The sequence below is a fragment of the Silene latifolia genome, chromosome 4, assembly GCF_048544455.1.
Source record: "Silene latifolia isolate original U9 population chromosome 4, ASM4854445v1, whole genome shotgun sequence".
In the NCBI taxonomy this organism is placed as follows: Eukaryota; Viridiplantae; Streptophyta; class Magnoliopsida; order Caryophyllales; family Caryophyllaceae; genus Silene; species Silene latifolia.
In genome coordinates, this window is record NC_133529.1 from 63802045 (window position 1) to 63820217 (window position 18173).

At 36.9% G+C, this 18173-nt stretch overlaps 1 non-coding gene across 1 annotated transcript; it reads left to right on the plus strand.

The window, feature by feature from the left end:
- The first annotated feature begins 15176 nt into the window (after positions 1 to 15176).
- On the plus strand, positions 15177 to 15283 carry LOC141654175 (small nucleolar RNA R71). Its single transcript, XR_012547741.1, has one exon. It is a non-coding gene; the product is annotated as a small nucleolar RNA R71 (small nucleolar RNA).
- Positions 15284 to 18173: the final 2890 nt, after the last annotated feature.

Below are 18173 nucleotides of genomic sequence, written 5' to 3' on the forward strand. Positions count from 1 at the left end.
ATCCCGCAGTGGAAGTAAGTGGATTCAATTTCTACATGTTCAATACCTTTGAACTTGTCTAGACTCTTATCAATATTAGAATATTCATTTAACGCCAATATCCTCTTAGAACTATCTTTATAGGTCTGGATACCTTAGAGATGTATTATTCCTCTCTTAAGTCTTTCATCATTCACAATGATCAGTATGTCCCTTACATATAAGACTATTAACACCACATTACTCCCACTAAACTCCATGTATAAACAGAACTACTTGACAATTCGAGACATGTTTATCACATGATCAAAACATACAATTCAACTCCTTAACTTCTACTTAAGATTTCTTCTTAAGTTTGTATCCTACCTTAGGATAGTCACGATTTACAAAACTCATGCAAGATGATTTTAAAATCCAACTATATCAAATAACATCCATATAAAATGAAGCGTGGTTGTTGCGTGCAAAACCCTTTGCCACCAACCAACCTAGCTAAATAAACATTTTCATGTTTATGCTTGCTTCGGACTTTTGCGGAGTTGAAACTAGATAAAGCATCTTAATAAGTTACAGGTTTGTTATTTTCAAAAATAACATGATTCCTGTCTACTTAGATTTCGAAGAAATATTTACTGATTTTGACCAAGAAAGAACATCTTCCCACGTCTTATTCTCAGTTTGTGGCTCTTGAACATTTTCTCCCACTAGCTCTGTCTATAAGAAATGATCCTCTTTTCTCTAATAGACAACATCATGAGCCACAAACCCTTTGTTCTCGTGATCATGTAGGAAGAGAGACCACATGTTTACTATCGAAACAAGCTACAATTTAGGTACCATGCCTAACCATATCACATATGAAATGTAGGTGATTGCTTTAATTATCTTTTGTTTTAGTGGAATGAATAAATACTAGACAAATTGTGATAGAAACTACTTCCAACTTTATAGTAAAGATTCAATCATATCGTATAGGATTCTTTGTCACTTTCTAATATTATGAAGGTGAACTTGTGATACCATATCACGCTCTTTTTGGTGTATATATAAAAGTCTTCACTTTATTGTTCCCTATTTTAACAAAGTACTAATACTTTTGTTTTATAATCTCTAGGTTTTGATACTTTTAAACATTCATTGAACTTGTTCAAAGAATCTCTTTTCTTACCTCATTAAGTGGATACCAAGTATCTACCTAGTTCGTTGGTAGAAGAGATGAAGAAGTAATAACCTTTTCTGATTGAAATTGTATTCGACCATACACTTCAAAGTGTAAATAGGGCAAATATCTTGCTCTATTCATAATCCTTCTCTAGAAAGAAGTCATGAATTAATCTTGCTTTGATTACAAGATTCGTACACACCAAGAGATTCCCAATCAAATGGTTTGGAACACTAGTCAAAACTAGTTTCTAAATGCAATTTTCAATCAAGAATTGAGAAATGATTGGGGTCACCAACTTGAGTCATATATAATATAAATATATATATGACATTTATTTTTAGTTTGAATATAATTACCTTGATTTTTATGGTTTCACCATAAACTTAATCATGGTATGATAGGGCACAACACTTGTTTTAATTGCATAATTGGGAAACCCTTTGTGTTTTATACAAAAACTTAAATTATATTCTTATTTAGAGTTGGTGTACATCATAACAATTATTGAGGTACATTTCTAAATACAAAACTAAAATGAGTACACTATAACACTTATATGTCCATGGATGAAATGGCAACTACGCTAGTTCCATTCATGCAAATTTCTAAATTTATTCTTGCTAGTCGTCATACGATTATTCAATGTTAGGATTCTAAGGATTTACAAAACCCTCGGATAGTGTTATAAACACATCCTCCTCTAAATACACATATAGAAAGGTGGTTTTTACATCCTTTTGCCATATTTTATAATCATGAAATGTGGCAATTTCTAACTTGATTCACAGATTTGTATCAAATACTCATGACGTGATAATTCGCAAGAATGCAATGTCAATGTCATAGATATTCAAAAGGAATATGTTGGAGTCATACGACCAACTTCCTAAATCTTTACTTATTTGGAGTTTGTCTCTATTTTAGTGTCTAATACCTTCTCTTTCGAGCCTAGTTCTATCCTTAACAATTAAGATAGGTACTTACTTCTTATTGCTCCCACTCACTTCAAGAATTTCTACTTGATGAAGACTTATCTTCACATAAATTCCTAGTTAATCCTTCACAAGAATGAACTTTATCGTGGTATTTGGTCAATCAAAATTTCTAACAAATTAATTTACCAAATTATCATTGTCATATTCTTAACAACTTAAGTGCTTGATGACAAGTGTTTAGGTTCAGCAATAAGACTTTTGAACCATGGATGCATAGAAGATATTATCAAAACAAATTTTGACCAAGTATTACTTCTATTCATATTTCTTCATAAGAAATCATAGGTATGTAAGGAATTTTAAGATGCTAATCTTATATTTGCATAGGACGATTCCTATCGAGTTCTATGGAATAGAACGATTCCTATGGATCTAGTCCACAACCTATGATACGGTTCATTTGAGGATTTAGAAAGAGATTCTATTTCTCGTTAGTAATAGTGTTTTAGCGGAGACTTGTGTTACAATCGAATTGATATCATATATAAATAGGAGCGATAATAAAGAACAATATAAATCAACAAAATAATGGGAAACAAAAATATTCATCGTAAATAATGAAAACATTTTAGCATGTTTTAGCATTTATATAATGACCTCCACCCAATTATATAAACGATTCCGAGATCCAAATCCATATTAACTTGGGCACGGGAAATTGATACATCCCTCACTAATATGACTCGGTGGGTTCACTCTTTAACCGATTCTACAATTAGAACTCTCGGTCGACGAAATTATGTTAAGTTCATCTCTAGCCTCGGAACATAAGACTAACTTCATGTGCCGTTGAGACCAACCAAATTTCGCGTGTAATAACTTGTTATTACCCCACTTACCCGATGAAAAAATGAAAGTACCTCGGGAAACCGAATCTACCCCAAGTGTCAAAGGGATTCATGGGTCCTACTATTTGGAAAGACTAATCTCAATTTTAAATATGTGAAAGGTCTTGTCGATTTATTATCTATCACCTTTTATGTGAACTATATAAGTGAACTACGATAATTATAATCGACACGGTCGAAAAATGATAAAATATGCATGTGAAGTTATGGTGATTTGGCAATGCATGCAAACATATAAAGCAAGCAAATAAAGAAAATAAATGTCCTAGTATGGCCTTTCCGAAAATATAAAATCTTATATTCTATTACATATTCGGAAACAAACTCCTTTGGTCCCTTGAATCTTCATTTGACACGCCTCCCAAGGATAGACACCATCTCGATCGGAATTCCTTTCCGAATGGCACCGTCTTTGGAAACTCCGGAATGACAAATAAAAAAATAAAAAAATGTACATTGTACTTCCTATTATACATTTGTAAAAAGAAATCTAATGAAATAAAATAAAAGTGATACGAGATCACATTAAATTACAACCGAATCAATATTCCCTTTCATTACGGGTAATATCGATTAAGACTAAGGCCATACTAAGATAAAATTACAAAATTCAAAATTACATAAATAAAATATGCAACATTATTATATGTATGTAACATGACATGATATGTACCAAATCGCCCTATTTAAACTTACATTTTAAATATAATCCGGTTTCATGGATATTCGCAATTTTAACTTATTAAAATCACAAAATAATACTAAAATCTAATTTTAGTCCAAGTTAATTATCCTAACCTTTTAGGACTCAAAAAAATAGTCATTACTCAATTTTTGACAATAATTCAACTTGATTTATCAGTTATGCTCATTTTTGACCTTAATATCATAACCTTTTATGAATAAATCCAAATTAAATTACAATAATTTCAAAATTTGAATTTTAAATTTTTGAACATTCTGGAATATTTCTATGACACTCATAATGTCAAAAATCAAGGTTAAAATTTTCGAATTTATTTGGAGAAAGATATAGTTGCAATTTATCGGTTTTATTTAATAAAACATCTAAAGCATATGAAGATTAATCTAATCAATGTTCCAACTTTAGATATAATATGTATGATAAAAATGCAACCTAAAATAATTTTCTCATACCATTTAATTTGTTTTAGCTATTTTTGCTAAAATAGTCACTATATATGTCATTTTTACACTAAAAATTCATAAATCATGCAAAATGTATCAATTTCATCTAAAATTTAATACACAGTGAGTAAAATGTGCATGTGACAACATATTAAAATTTCATGGCCTGTTTTGAAGTTTAACTAATTTTAACCATTTTACCTCCATTTATGTAATTTTTATCTCATGAAAATCATAAATCATGCAATATTAATCACCTTAATACGAAATTTTACATACAATAAGTAAAATATGCATGTGAGGTCATATAAAAATTTCAAGGTCAGAAGTTTAACTATTTTTAGCACTTTACACACCATTTTAATCAATAAAATGTAATAAAATTACTAAAAATCATTAAAATGAGCCACGAAATACCATAAATCATCAAAATGACCTAAATACATTTTAGGACCAGAATACGTAACATGCAAATAATTTCGTGGCTTAATCATATAAATCACAAATTTCTAGTTTTAATTTAGTCGGAAAAACTAAGCCGATTATGCATGCAACAACCAAAGCTCTTGATACCACTTGAAAGGATATTATACCCTCTTATTAAACTCTTTTAATTGTTGATCTAATTTACTCTTCAAAATAGATATTGATCTTATGCATGCATAACAAATTATAAATATAAAGGTAAGAAAAATGATCCTTACAATATTTAAAATCGGATATAAGGGTACAAGTAAGAACACCTTTCTTACTTGTTCTTGAGCTTAAATATTGGATGATTCCTTTTGTCCCAAATGTATGAGAACCTCCTATCAATTGCACCATGACAACCCCCTTAAAACTACTAAATAATTAACTAGATTAGTTTAGTAGCAATCCTTAAAATATAATCTAATTATTATTTTTGTATTACTACTTCAGGTAATATGAATATTAGTTGTTAGAACAATTAACTGTCTAAACCTTATTTTACAGAAAAGAGAGAAGAGTAAGTGTAGATACCCAGTATCTGCTGAGACTCCAACAAACACCCGATGATTATCGGACTACAACATGCTTTGGAATCGCGGCGTTTGATCGACAGTTTGTGTACAACTTTACGTCGGAAAAATTAAAACGATTTCGAAAATAAAACATTTCAAAACGTTTCAAAAGTACCAGGAGTGTTTAATGCATGACGACGGGGTCGCAATGACACTAACTTGAGTCAAAACCGACACCGGACCAAAAACCGACTCAAAATTCAAATCCCGACTCCAACAACGAGTCAAACCGAGTCAAACACAAAAAACAAACCATTCAAATGCTTCAATGTTAAGATTTCCTTGAATCTTACATAGTCAAGTACCAAACATGTTCATCCAAATCCTAGGATAGAACAAATCATCATTGCACTTGTGTGAAAGCGACAAGACACCTCGAAGACGTGCGACGTGGCTCGCGCCTCTTTGACAGCCCAGGTGGCCACGTCGCTCAAAACTCACACAACCACTCATTTCCCTATAAATACCCCTCAAATGCAACCATTTGAGGGTTACGCGAGCGTCCGCCCCCACTTTTCTCCCTTAAAATTCTCGACTCGACTTCCTAAGTCACAATCCGACACGTGTTTACGACCTACCGATCGTAAACACAAGCCTTACACATTGTTTGGTACCGTCATCATGCATTAAATCACTTGACCGACCATCTCGACCACTACACCATCACTAAACTTAACAAACACTCTTTTTACTTACCAAAACGGTTTTAAACCGAGTTTTTCCGACCAAACGAGTTGATACACTTACGTCGGTTTCTCGCCATAAGCCAAACATTTAAGTATGAGGGTGTAAAAATCTTCTTTTATCATGTTTTTATATGTTTCATGACTATAACATGCTAAATCTTGCATAACATGGTCCAAAACATGGGAAGAATGAGCCAAAATCGGACTTTTGGTTGAGGCAGAGGCTACTTACGTAGCAGATAGGCTCGCGCCTAAAGGACCCTGCCCAGCCTTAAGTCCAAACCGTGTTTGGTCTCTTCATCTCCCTTATTTTCATTTTCATATTTGTAATCGGTTTTTACCATTTCAAGTATTTTCAAGTCATTTTTACAAGTCTTTAACCATAAAACATTTTTAACCCTTGGTTCTTAATACCATGACGATTTAATCCGTGTTTCGGTGATAATATTTGGTTAATTACATTTAAAAGGTATTTTAAAGCCATTTATTTCATTTATTTACATTTTGAAGGTTTTTTCAAAGCCTTTCATCATTTCTTTACATTTCTCAAAATAAGTGTATTAGTCACCAACACAATGTCATCCTTGGTTCCATATTCCATGTCGGATTTTAACCCGAGTACGATGATGAATATTGACTAATTATATTCAAATGAACTTAATACAATTAGTTCATAATCATTTTCAAAACTATTCATGTCAAGCTTGCAAAATCGAACCCGACATCGAATATTGTCAAAACAATGACGATTATTGATCGGTCCGTTTCGTGTTCACAATTTAATAGATGTTGTCGTTGGGTCACGTCCGAATCAAAACACAATTTATAGCTTCACAAACAACTCTACAATTAGTAAAGAGGCAAGTAAAGGTCGGATCCCAAGGGACGGGAATTGAGATGAGATTTCTATTGAAACTAGTGGTGTCTTAGGGGTGTCACAATTTGGGTTGATGTAGAAGGTCACTAAACTAAATAGCAATGAAAGTAAACAAGCAAGATGAATTAAAGGGGTTGTAAACAATTGATAAAAAGCACTAGGGTGTCATGGGGTCATAGGGGAATCATGGGAATTGATCATACAAACATGTTCTCAAATTATAAGCAAGCAATTATTGTTGTGATGGATTGAGTTGGGTTATATCTTACAATCCTAGGAAAGTTTGGGTCCCGGAGCCGAATCAATTAGATTGTACAACACCTACAAGTCGACTTAGTTTTCCCTACTCAACAACATGCATGGTCTAATGAGACTCGAGTTGGTTTATGTCTTACAAGTCTCATTGAAAAGATAGGTGATGGGTAAAAAATGCAAGGATTCATAGGCTCACATTTCATCAAACATAACATGTGCATGAGTTGAGATCAAAACAAGCAAGCAAATAAACCATGAAAGCATATTAATTTAAGCATGAATCATTCCCCATGTTGGTTTCCCCTAATTACCCATTAACCCTAGCTAGATCACTACTCACTCATTATCATGTTGATCATGCTAGCAAGGTTGTCAATCATACCAACAAAAGGAAACATGATGAATAAATAAAAGTAATTAACAATAATTAAAGAGGGATTAAGAGAATTATACCTACTAATGATTCCAATAATAAAGCAAAGAATAAAAGAAGTACTTGATGATTGATTGAGAGGTTGTCAATCTCCCAATAATAACCCAAATAATCTTCAATTACCCAAAATAAAGGATGAACAAAAGAGAGATTAAGGAAATAAAACTTGTATTAGAACTTGATTAATTGTTGATTACAATTCTAAAGAGAGATTTGATTGATATTAACTACTCTAATTATTGATAAGAAGAACAGTACATGCTCTTCTATTTAGACTAATGGGGTATTTATAGTGGAAATTAGGTGGATGCATTAGGGTTAACTAAGGGCTAAACTAGTAATTACACTTTTTAGATTGAGCAAGGAGGAGCCGGTGTTTTTCGAAGGAAGGGCTTCTTTCTTTGTAGCTTGGAGGAGATGAAATTGCGCTGTACAGGAATCCGTGCGTTTTGGAGTCGGGACGGGCGGATTCTGGCGGTGGAACACGGGCGGCTTCAGGGGAATCCGGACGGATTCTGGTGGCTGCTAACCCGGGCGTCTTTGGAGGAAGCCGCTCGGATTGTGCTTGTGGAGGACGGACGGATTGAAGACAATCCGCTCGGATTGTAGCTCAGCACTATTTCTTCTTCTTTTCTTCCCTTTTCTTCATAAAATCCTTGGGGATTTCCTCGGGGATGCAAGGATCCTTTCTTCAACATTGCTCATCTACTATCATATGTACAAAGGCCTTCTAATCTTGTCTCTCCTTGATGCTTGGTCATTGGATTCGATCAATTTAGTCTCGTTTTGCCATGAAAATGCAAGATTCTTACTCCTTTCCTACCAAGGGATCAAAATCTCAAAGAATATGCAAAACAAAGAACTAAAGACAATAAATGACCCAAATATGCACTAAAAAGCATGGGAACAAGGCTAATTCGGGGGCTAAATATGCGCTAATTATGGTCACATCAAATATCCCCAAACCGAACCTTTGCTCGTCCCGAGTAAAGAGGTGACAAAGACTAGGACCATTATTTAAACTAACCTAATAACATAGCCGATATGAGACAATTAGCGGGTCTCACTCCGCCCCTTCAACTCACAACAAGACAACCATGAGGTAGGATGCCTTCTTGCAAGGCAAGGTGGGTCTTGCCAAAATGGCGACACATCCAAACATTAAGCACACAAAATCAAATAATGAATGCATCTACAAAAGGAATAGCCACTTCCTCATCAAGTGGCGGAGGCACTAAGAGAGAACAAATTTAAGAGCATGTAATCCTTCACAAATACTAGTTCAACAAATTACTAAGGCTAAGAGGATGGCACTAAATCACCTCCAAATGGTGTTAAACTAGACTACTTTCGTCCTCAATTTCCAAATGCTTTCGTCAAGAGCGATCGGATGGTGGTGGAATGATGATCCCTATGATGCTAGTAGCATAAGACATGACAAGTCTCGAATTCTCTACAAAAGTAAAGGTCATGGATCGTCCCAAGCTCGACAAAGTGGCTTGACAAAAGGCTTTCTGGGAATGAAATGCTCAAATCTTTATACACAAAGGGTGGATATGACTAGTATTCAAAATTGTCCTCATTTAACTTTCACATTTCAAAAATTTAAGATGGGGTTTGTCCCTTCCGGGCTAGTGTCCTTTGCTTTCGCCAATCGCTTATTAGGCAATCGGTTAACCTCTAGACAATAGCTTTTCGGGGTGATAGTCACTCTGTCTCTGGGCGGCCGAATTCACAACCGTGTGGGGGCCCAATTCAATGGATCCCGCTCCAAAGCACATCGAAGTGGTACGCCTCCATCAAAACAACTAAAATTTCTCAACATTTCAATATTTCATAACATTTGAGGTTTCCTTGGCATTAAATTACTTCCACATGACAAAACTTTCGAAATGAGCACTTCAAACTTATTGATAGAAAGTATTTTTGGGTTGCCTTACCACAAGGTCAATCAAGGTCACCTAGACAAGTTAACCAAGTCCACATCGCATCACGGGGTTGGATAGGTGACTCACATGCAAACCCTTGACTAGGCTTTGGGTCATGGGTCAAAAGACACTAGTATGACACTATCTAGGGTGTTTTACAACCATTCTAGTAGGCAAAGTCTTAAGTTGAAAAAGTATTTGTAATGGCTTAGTTGCTCTTGTCAAAGTTCTCAATTAGGCATTTTTCAAAACTTTTTATCTAAATGCAACTACATGCTATGATGCAACTAATAAATACATCCTAATGCAAGTGATTCTATCAACTAATATGACATATAAACTAAATGCAAGTCCTAAGTTCACATTGTTATCCCGCATCAATCAAAATGAAGCCACATAGTCATTAACATAAAGAGGAAAAAGGAGATTGGAAAGATCATACCATGCGGTCTTCATGATCCTCAAGTCTCGGATGTGGCGTAGTCAATCAATGTGAACAAGGATAGAACAAACACAATATATACAATATATATATATAGACTACACTACAAAGGGAATAAACATGTTTTTGGTTTTTAAATTTTTAAATTTTTAGGATTTTTGAATAAAAGTTAAGTTAGAATTCCCCATCCCCACACTAATATGGGCATTGTCCTCAATGGCCAAAATGATGGGAAATTATGCAAAGATGATGCATGATTTCTACACTAAATGCAAGCTACACTAATCTACACTACATGATGCATGGTTTTTGTTTATGACGGAGAGGATAATTTAGATTACCTCCCGTTGTGTATGCATTAACTTCCCTAAACCGATCTAGACATTATTGCTAATGTCCAAGGAGGGATGTAGTTCATGCACACACTATGCAATGCATGAAACTAATTTGTCATTTTGGATTTTGAAGGTGGGAACAATAAAATGAGGACACCTCAAAAAGTACCGAGGTGTGAGTCCTCTATGGTGCTAGGACTACTCCAACAATGATCAAGAAAAATAAATAAAACAAAGAGAGAAATAGACAAACCTTGAGAGGGTAGGAGCCTCTAAAGCTTTCTAATCTTTCATCATATCATCACTATCATCATCATCCTCATTAGAAGTGGTCTCATTGCCACTTCCCTCTTCACTTGCTTCTTCACCTTCTTCACCTTCTTCTTCTCCTTGCTCATCATCCTCTTCTCCTTCTTCACTAGCTTCTTCATCAATGTTATCATCAACTTCTTCATTACCAACAACCTCATTATCACCCGGAACAACCCTAGATGCACTCGGAAATAGGACTTCCTTATCCGCCCAACTAGGCAAAGGACATGATGGGTCAAGTAGTCCTTGCCTAGCTAAGTGTAGGAGGGGGTGGATATTGAGCTAAGTAAGCATTTTTCCGATCCTCAAAGGCTTGCTTGTGCATCTCTTTCATGAGAAGAGTCAAATAATCATTTCTTGCTTCAACTCCTTCCGGCTTGAACTCTTGGTACTCAAAAGGGTAAGGTGGTGTGACAATGGAAGAGGAGGGCATTTCAAGTTCACCCTTTTGTTGTTGGATAATATACTCGGCCTCTTTTGAAAGGGGAAGTAGATAATTGGTCCGGTGGACACTCAATCGACAAATCTTTGAAGGCAAAGTAAAAGAACTAGCCTCACTAGTGAGCCATCCATACTTGGTGTCAAGAGGGTTATGGGGAACCCACTTGTACTTGTGAATCATAGTATGCATATCAACGAGATGACCACCTTCTTTCGCCTCATACTTGTTATCTTTGTTGAAGTTAGGATCAAAGTATTTAGCTAGGATAGTGACTAGGCTGCCATTCACAATAACGGTAGTGCCTTTCTTCCCACAATCAATATTTAACCATCTATCCACCAAGAGCCTTAGAAAGTTAAAAGGCTTGGTGAATTCCCTACCAACGTTCAAAGCCGACTCAAGAAGAACAAAATCGAGTTTGGTGAAATGGTTGGTGTCTTTTCTCGCATTGATGGTGTTCCCTACGACCTTGTGCCATACTCTTATGCCCGGATGGTGGACTAAAAGAGCACGACTCGCATGAAAGTCTTCAAATTTCCTTCCGAAAATCGCCTCCCAAAGAGGGTCGAGGTCATATTTGCAACATTCTTAAAATAACTTGGTTCATCACTAAGACCCAAAGCTTCACCCAATTCCTTAAAGGAGATGCGCCTACTAACATTAGCTAGACGAAACTCGAGGTTCTCCATAGTCTCAACCTTGTTAACTTTCAAAGAACTCAAAAATTCTAAGGTAAGGGAGGGGTATGTCAACTCTTTTGATTCAAACAATTTCTTCAACCCCATGGCTTTGAAAAAGGCTCTAGTTTGCTCAAGGACACCCAACTTTTCTAAGGTATCTTCACAAATAAACTTGGTGGGTTGAAATGATTTTCTAGCAAACTTGGCAAAAGTGTCCCTATGGGATTTGGAAATGAAAATTACCTCCGGATAGTTTGCAAGTTGATCAATTTCCGGAGTAGTAGATGTTGTTGCTCCCATAGAAGGTTGTTGTTGTTGCACTTCCAAGTTTGAGGTTGCTACCACCATAGCCAATGCTTTCTTTGCTTGAAGAGTCTTTTGCCTTAATGAAAGTGTCTTTGCCTTTGGTGCCTTTGTTGCTTTTTTTGCTCCCTTAGTCCTTGCCATTGATGAATTAACCAAGAAAAGAGTGAAAAATCTTCAATTTGTAGTGTACCCAAATCGATTTAAAGGTGAAAGGCTTTGCCTTTATGAATTCAAAAATCGACTCAAAGGTTGAAGATTTTGTGCTTGGTTTTGATTTTTGTTGAAAGAGGAGTGATTGATTTGTTGTTAAAAGGATGTTTTGATTTGATTTTGGTGAATGTAGTTGAGGAATCTTGGTTTTGTAATGGAGAGGATGAGGGTTTTGAGGGTTTTGAGTAGTGTTATGAATGAAGGAATGAATAAATGAATGTGGGAGGGGGTTTATAAAAACTCGAAAATTTTGAACTGCAGGGCAATCCGTGCGGATTCTGCTCGGGACGGGCGGATTCTGCCTTTTCTGGGTTTGGAAAAACTCGCCTAAAGATGGGCGTCTTTAAGGGAAGACGCTCGGATTTGCAAACACGGGACGGGCGGATTCTCCTGAAGACGGGCGGATTCCTATACAGGGATTTTTCTTGTTTTCCTCAGCCAAGAAGACGGGCGTCTTCCTTTTAGGACGGGCGGATTTTTAAAGACGGGCGGATTTTGATGCAGGACGCCCGGATTCGCTGACAGTCAAAAATATCAAAAGTTCAGCTCAAAATAGGACGGGCGTCTTCTACCCAATATGCCCGGATTCCTGAAGACGGGCGGATTCTCCTGCATCCGCTCGGATTCGACCCCTTTGTACCCGGATTCAGTTCCATCCGTGTACAACGCATATCCCTTGTCATTCTTCCATTCTTCTTCATATCTTGTGTTCTTCATTGTGGGGGAACTACTAAGGCACGAATAGCCTAGGCAATTGCCATCCCCACACTAAGCTAAAGCACTACACATTAATTGAAATTATTAGTCCCTCCCTCACTTCTCTCAAACATGATAATTATCTTGATCAAAGTATAAAAATCCAAAAATAACAAAAATGCAATACATGAATTGAAATGCAAGTTAGGGAGTTAGAAATATTTACAAATGGTGGTTTAGGGAGGACTCCACCAAACTCTCATTCTTGATGAGATGTCAAGGAGGCATGTTCAGGGTGTTGTTGATGTTGCTCAACACCTTGAAAAAGTAATCAAAAGCTTGTTCATTATCATGATAGAGCTCTTCAATAGACTTCGGCCCTTGTTGTCGGTCTTGATCGATGGCATTACCAATGTAGGGATTAAAAATCCCTTCAAATTCGTCGTCCCAAAGACCACAAACTTCATTTACATGATCATTAAAAATCTCTTGATTTGATGGGGACAACTCTCCCATTTTCTTTTCTTGGCCAATGAGGCCATCTTCTTCATTGCTTGATTTTGATGAGCTTTGCAAGCTCTCCTTGTCACAATTCACTTGCTCTTTGAATGGAGCATCTTCAATTTTCTTCTTCCATTGGAGTTCCGACTTCTTCTTTTCATCCTTCCGACTATAATGACCGATCATAAAACATGGTTCATGTAAACGGGGAGCTCTCATAGTCTTGTCAAGATTAAAAGTTATACTCTCATCTCCCACTTCTAGAGTGAGCTCACCATGTTTTACATCAATCACCGCACCCGCGGTGTGTAAGAAGGGTCTTCCTAGAATGATTGGAATGTTGGAATCTTCCTCCATATCAACAATGATAAAGTCCACCGGGATGAAAAACTTCCCAATTCGTACGGGGACATCTTCCCATATCCCTAAGGGTGTCTTCGTCGATCTATCGGCCATTTGGAGTGTGATATTGGTGCATTTAAGCTCTCCCATCCCCAACCTTTTACTCACCAAGTATGGCATAACACTCACACTAGCTTCTAGATCACATAAGGCTTTGTTGATCGTGGTGTCGCCAATGGTACACGGTATTGAGAAGCTTCCCGGATCCTTTAGTTTTGGAGGTGAACTCCCTTGAAGTATTGCACTACTCACCTTAGTGAAGGCGATAGTCTCAAGTTTTCGGATCGACTTCTTCTTTGTGAGGATGTCTTTCATGTATTTCGCATAGGCCGGCACGTGATTGATTAATTCCGTGAAAGGAATTGAGACTTCCAAATTCTTCACAATTTCCATAAACTTTCCAAGTTGATCATCAAATTTAGGCTTGGCTTGACGACTTGGAAAAGGAAGTCTAATCACAATGGGCTCCTTCTCCTTGACCTTGTCTTCATTTTTCTTTGAAATGTCTTCTTTTGATGATTCTCCATCTTTGGAGTTTTGCACAATTTCTTCCTTATCACTAGCTTCCACAACTTCATCCTCAACTTGCTTCTTCGGTGCTTCATACCTTGTACCACTTCTCAAGTGAATGGCACTAACCGTTTCATGTCTTGGGGGATTACTTTGAGGTGGTAATTGGCCCTTTTGTCTTTGTGAGCTTGAAGATCCTAGTTGAGTCAATTGTGTTTCCAACATCTTGGTGTGAGCTAGGATGTTGTTGATGGTGGTTTCCTTTGCTTGACTATCTTTTTGCATTTGAGTGAAAAACTCTTGTTGATTCTTTTGCATCTGGAGGACCGCTTTTTGAACATCAAAACCTTGGTCATTTTGGTGATTGTATAGATTTTGATTTTGGTAACCTTGGTTTTGATTGTAAAAGGGTCTTTGATTTTGGTTTCTCATGGGAGGTGGGGTGTATGTTCTTTGAGGGTTTTGAACATTTTGGCTTTTGTATGAGAGATTTGGATGAAACTTGTTGTTTTCATTGTAATAGTTGGAATAAGGGGTACCACTCTTGTATGCTTGGAAAACATTCACTTGTTCATTTGTTCCCCTACATTCACTTTGGTCATGTCCCAAAGTTCCACAATTCTCACATATCCCACTTGGGATTGATGAGGATGCCGTCATGGCATTAACATGATGCTTTGGTGATTTTGAGGCTTCTTCAAGTCTAGCCATAGCTTGTTCAAACTTCAAATTGATTGTGTCAATGTGAGCACTAAGTTGAGCACCCAATTGAGTAACGGAGTCCACTTCATGCTTTTCTCCTCTAGTAGCCTTGCTAGGTCTACTATATTGTGAGTTATGGACCGCCATTTCCTCAATCTTGTTCCATGTTTGATTGTCATCAACTTCGGTGAACATTCCATTTGATCCCATGTTGAGAATGTTCCTCGAATCTTCATATAAACCGTTCCAAAATTGTTGTACCAAGAACCATTCGCTAAGTCCATGGTGAGGACATTAGCGACAAATTCCCTTGAAGCGCTCCCAAGCTTCATACAAAGATTCTTCATCCCTTTGCTTAAAACCCGTAATTTGAGCTCTTAGCATGTTAGTCTTTTCCGGTAGGTAGAATTTTTTGTAGAAAGCTAGAGCCAACTTCTTCCAAGAATCAATTCCGAGAGTGGCCTTATCAAGACCCTTCAACCATTGTTTAGCGGTGCCAATTAGAGAAAAAGGAAATAAGACCCATCGAATTTGGTCTTGAGTTACACCGGTTTGAGAAATCGCTTCACAATAGTCACAAAAGGTTTCCATATGAAAATGAGGGTCTTCACTAGGCATCCCCCCAAATTGGCTCCTTTCGACTAATTGGATAAATGCGGATTTGGCAATAAAATTTCCGGTCAAATGTTGTGGTGTGGGAGTACCATTGGGTAGGTTCTCCTCGGTGGGTACGGAATGTGATGAAAATTTAGGCATTGTAGGTTGATTTTGTGGGGTATTTTGTGTTGGGTTATCCTCACCTTCTCTTGCAAAAAGGTTGATGAACTCAATAGTTGGTTGAATAACCTCGCTAATACCTCTCAAATTCCTCCTAGCGAATCTCCTATTGTTTGTCAAGGTTCTTTCAATTTCACGATTAAAAGGTAACAAATCACCTTGTGACCTTCTAGACATGCAAAATATCAAACAACTCGAAAACAATTCGAACAAACCTTGAGGAATTTTACTTCTCCAAGGCAAAGAAAGACACAACTAATAACAATATAAGAAAATCTAAATCAAGTTAACACCGTCCCCGGAAACGGCGCCATTTTTTGATCGGTCCGTTTCTTGTTCACAATTTAATAGATGTTGTCGTTGGGTCACGTCCGAATCAAAACACAATTTATAGCTTCACAAACAACTCTACAATTAGTAAAGAGGCAAGTAAAGGTCGGATCCCAAGGGACGGGAATTGAGATGAGATTTCTATTGAAACTAGTGGTGTCTTAGGGGTGTCACAATTTGGGTTGATGTAGAAGGTCACTAAACTAAATAGCAATGAAAGTAAACAAGCAAGATGAATTAAAGGGGTTGTAAACAATTGATAAAAAGCACTAGGGTGTCATGGGGTCATAGGGGAATCAAGGGAATTGATCATACAAACATGTTCTCAAATTATAAGCAAGCAATTATTGTTGTGATGGATTGAGTTGGGTTATATCTTACAATCCTAGGAATGTTTGGGTCCCGGAGCCGAATCGATTAGATTGTACAACACCTACAAGCCGACTTAGTCTTCCCTACTCAACAACATGCATGGTCTAATGAGACTCGAGTTGGTTTATGTCTTACAAGTCTCATTGAAAAGATAGGTGATGGGTAAAAAATGCAAGGATTCATAGGCTCACATTTCATCAAACATAACATGTGCATGAGTTGAGATCAAAACAAGCAAGCAAATAAACCATGAAAGCATATTAATTTAAGCATGAATCATTCCCCATGTTGGTTTCCCCTAATTACCCATTAACCCTAGCTAGATCACTACTCACTCATTATCATGTTGATCATGCTAGCAAGGTTGTCAATCATACCAACAAAAGGAAACATGATGAATAAATGAAAGTAATTAACAATAACTAAAGAGGGATTAAGAGAATTATACCTACTAATGATTCCAATAATAAAGAAAAGAATAAAAGAAGTACTTGATGATTGATTGAGAGGTTGTCAATCTCCCAATAATAACCCAAATAATCTTCAATTACCCAAAATAAAGGATGAACAAAAGAGAGATTAAGGAAATAAAACTTGTATTAGAACTTGATTAAATGTTGATTATAATTCTAAAGAGAGATTTGATTGATATTAACTACTCTAATTATTGATAAGAAGAACATGCTCTTCTATTTAGACTAATGGGGTATTTATAGTGGAAATTAGGTGGATGCATTAGGGTTAACTAAGGGCTAAACTAGTAATTACACTTTTTAGATTGAGCAAGGAGGAGCCGGTATTTTTCGAAGGAAGGGCTTCTTTCTTTGTAGCTTGGAGGAGACGAAATTGCGTTGTACAGGAATCCGTGCGTTTTGGAGTCGGGACGGGCGGATTCTGGCGGTGGGACACGGGCGACTTCAGGGGAATCCGGACGGATTCTGGTGGCTGCTAACCCGGGCGTCTTTGGAGGAAGCCGCTCGGATTGTGCTTGTGGAGGACGGACGGATTGAAAACAATCCGCTCGGATTGTAGCTCAGCACTATTTCTTCTTCTTTTCTTCCCTTTTCTTCATAAAATCCTTGGGGATTTCCTCGGGGATGCAAGGATCCTTTCTTCAACATTGCTCATCTACTATCATATGTACAAAGGCCTTCTAATCTTGTCTCTCCTTGATGCTTGGTCATTGGATTCGATCAATTTAGTCTCGTTTTGCCATCAAAATGCAAGATTCTTACTCCTTTCCTACCAAGGGATCAAAATCTCAAAGAATATGCAAAACAAAGAACTAAAGACAATAAATGACCCAAATATGCACTAAAAAGCATGGGAACAAGGCTAATTCGGGGGCTAAATATGCGCTAATTATGGTCACATCAATTATTCAAGTCTCGTTCTTGAAATCAACACAAAAGCGGCTTAAACGGCCTTTTCAAAACAAAACGAGTTCAAATATCTATTTTCACCACGTTTTATAAACCTTTTTCAATGGTCAGAACACGTCTTCCATCGTTGACTGACCCGCGCCTAAACAGGCCACTCCTTTTTCTACTTTTCAAACCAGGGGAGACCCTCTTGCATCGCCAATAGGCTCGCGCCTCTTCTGGCTGCCTGATGCAGGGTCTGTTTCCTTTACAACACTAGTCTAGGACGATCCCGACTTCGGTTAAGCCGAATACAGGACGGATCAGACGATTAGTTTGCTCATTCAAACACCGTATTTGCAAAACGTCTTACTAAGACAAATGGATCACGTTATGCACCGTAAACCTAATTTGGTAAATGGGTGGTTAATTTC